This window comes from Macrotis lagotis, chromosome X (assembly GCF_037893015.1).
Source record: "Macrotis lagotis isolate mMagLag1 chromosome X, bilby.v1.9.chrom.fasta, whole genome shotgun sequence".
Taxonomy (NCBI): Eukaryota; Metazoa; Chordata; class Mammalia; order Peramelemorphia; family Peramelidae; genus Macrotis; species Macrotis lagotis.
The window spans coordinates 506,758,908-506,761,924 of NC_133666.1; the positions used below are offsets into that span (position 1 = coordinate 506,758,908).

The window sequence follows — 3,017 nt, forward strand, 5'->3', positions numbered from 1 at the left end:
ATAGTCCATAATCTGTCAAATATGGTTGTCCTAGCTCTCTGGACAGCGTAGAGGGTTTGCTTCTATCAAGATTTTTTATCTCACAATGCTGATGTATAAATTTTTCTCTTGGCACTACTCCCTTCGTTCTGCATCAGATCCTGTAAGTCATGCTTCTCTAGAGTCTGGCCATTTACTGTTTTTTACTGAACAATAATATTATATAGTATTCATATATCATAACTTGTTTAGCCATTTCCCAATTGATAGGCATCACATCCCATCAATTTCCAATTCTTTGCCACTAACAAAATGCTATGAATATTTTGGAACATGTAGGAATTTTTCCATTTTTTACAATTTCTTCAGGATCTAGTCCTAGAATTGGAATTGCTGGGTCAAAGGGTATGAACAGTTTTATTGCTCTTTGGGCATAGTTCCATACTGCTCTCCAGAAAGGTTAGATCTGTCCAGAACTCTACCAGCAATATTTTCTCTTTTTCTCATCTAGGCTAATCTAATAGGTGGGAGATGATAACTCATTGTTGTTTTAATTTGCATTTTTCTAATCAATAGTGATTTGGAGCATTTTTTCATATGCTTATATATAGCTTTAATTTATTCATTTGAAAACTCTCTGTTCATATGCTTTAACCATTTATCAATTGGGGAATGACCTGTGACCTTATAAATTTGATGCAATTTTCTATATATTTTAGAAATTAGACCTTTATCAGAACTCCTGGTTGTGAAGATTGTTTCCCAGCTTTCTGCTTTCCTTTTAATATTGGCAGCATTTATTTTATTAGTGCAAAATCTTTTTTAATTTAATAAAGTCAAATTCATTAATTTTGAAGTTTATAATGTGCTCTCATTCTTCTTTGGTCATAAATTTATCCCTTATCCATAGATCAGATAGATAGAATTTTTGACCTATTAATTTACCTATGGTATCATTCTTTTTTTTATAGATTGAATTTTATTGTGTCTTCTTTAATAGTCAACATTATCTCTAGTTACAAGCAAGTACCCCCAAGGTTCACTGGCACAGTGGTTGAAGGGAGGATTAGAATGAATCAGTCAATGGCTTGGAGCATAGAGTGAAAAGGCACATTATTTGGCATCAGAAAGGTCTCTGGGTAGGGAGGAGATTAGGATGGGGGATGGCAGGTAACTTGGACAGGAAGGAAGGGAAGAACATAGCATTTTCATTGGCAGAGGTAGTTGCTCCTCGGTCCATTCTCAGTATGGGAAGGAGGTGCGCTGAGACTCTCCCTCACACATGGTACACATTGCTGTGACTACAGCAGTCCCAATACACCAGCTCACTGCTGTGAAACCATAGGTTGATCTCTCTCTGGGCCACTTCCATTGAATCACTGGCATGGATAACATTCCTGCTGATGTGAACACTGAAGTCTCCCCGAATTGTCCCTGGAGCAGCTTCTGCAGAGTCAGTGTCTCCTACCATGGCCCTAGAGATATGGACCACATTGTAACCTTCCCACACCATAGCGACCACAGGAACAGAACTCATATAGTTGATCAAGTTTGGATAGAAGGGCTTCTTCTTTAGGTCATGGTAATGCTCAGCAAGGACTTTCTCTGAGGCCTGTAATAGTTTCATGCCCACTAGTTTGAACCCTCGTCTCTCAAAGCGCCTGATGACATCTCCAACCAGCCTCTGTTGAACACCATCTGGCTTTACTGCAATCAGTGTCCGTTCTTGGGTTCTAATAAGTCTTCCAGAGTTGTACCGGAGCAGAAGTGAACTGGGCACTCCTCTGTGGGGCAGGGACAGGAGCAGCTGCCTTGTAGCCAGGGTCGGGCTAGAGCCCGGGACACAGCCACGGCCCAGGAGGGTCTGCAGCTCGCAGCGTGGGAAGAAGCCCATATCCCCCCACCCCAGCCCTAAGACTGGGCGGCCGGGCTGCTAGCCTTCAGCCCCGGTATCACTCTTTGTGTCTAAATCTGTACCCATTTTGACCTTATTTTGGTATAGGGAGTGAGATGTGGATCTATGCCTAGTTTTCAATCATACTATTTTCCAATTTTCCCCCAAATTTTTGTCAAATAATGAGTTCTTATCCCAGAGGCTAAGGTCATTGGGTTTCTCAATAGTAGATTGCTATAGTCATTTATTGCAGGCTTTTTTTTAAAAAACTATCCTAATCCATTGATCTATTACTCTATTTCTTAGCCAGTACCAGGTAGTTTTGATGACTGCTGCTTTATAGTATAGTTTTAGTATGGTATAGTTTTAGAACTAGTAGAGCTAAGCCACCTTGCTTTCCTTCTTTTTTTTTTTTTCAGTTACCTTGCTATTCTTGCCCTTTTGTTACTTCAAATAAATTTTGTTACTATTGCTCTCTAGCTCAGTAAAGTATTTATTTGGTAGTTTGATTTGTATGTCACTGAATAAGTTATTTAATTTGGGTAGAATTGTCATTTTTATTATATTAGCTCCACCTAAACATGAGCATTTGACATTTTTCCAATTGTTTAGAACTGACTTTATTAGGGTGGGGAGAGCTTTATAATTGTGTTCATATAGTTTCTGGGTTTGTCTTGGGAGGTAGATTCCCAAGTATTTAATGTTATCTACAATTATTACAATTATTTTAAATGGAATTTCTCTTTTTTATCTCATAGTCTTGGTCTTTGTCGTTCATATATAGAAATGCTGATGATTTATGTGGGGTTATTGCTGAATTTGTTAATTGTTTGAAGGAGTTTTTTTAGATGATTTTCTCAGGTTCTCTGGGTATACACCATCATATCATCTACAAAGAGTAAAAGTTTTGCTTCCTCATTTCCTATTCTGATTCTTTCAATTTATTTCTCTTATTGCTACTGATAGTATTCCTAATGCTATATTGAATAGTAATGATGATAGTGGACATAACTGTTTCAACCTTGAATTTATTGGAAATGCTCTGTTTATTTCCATCAAGTATAATATTTGCTAATGCTTTTAGATAGATACTATTTATTATTTTAAGGAAAACTCCATCTATACTTTCTAGGGTTTTTTTCTT

The 3,017-nt window shown here is 37.6% G+C and overlaps 1 pseudogene; it reads right to left on the reverse strand.

The window, feature by feature from the left end:
• Positions 1-1,117: 1,117 nt before the first annotated feature.
• On the reverse strand, positions 1,118-1,920 carry LOC141498147 (nucleoside diphosphate kinase, mitochondrial pseudogene; annotated as a pseudogene).
• Between the last annotated feature and the right edge of the window lie 1,097 nt (positions 1,921-3,017).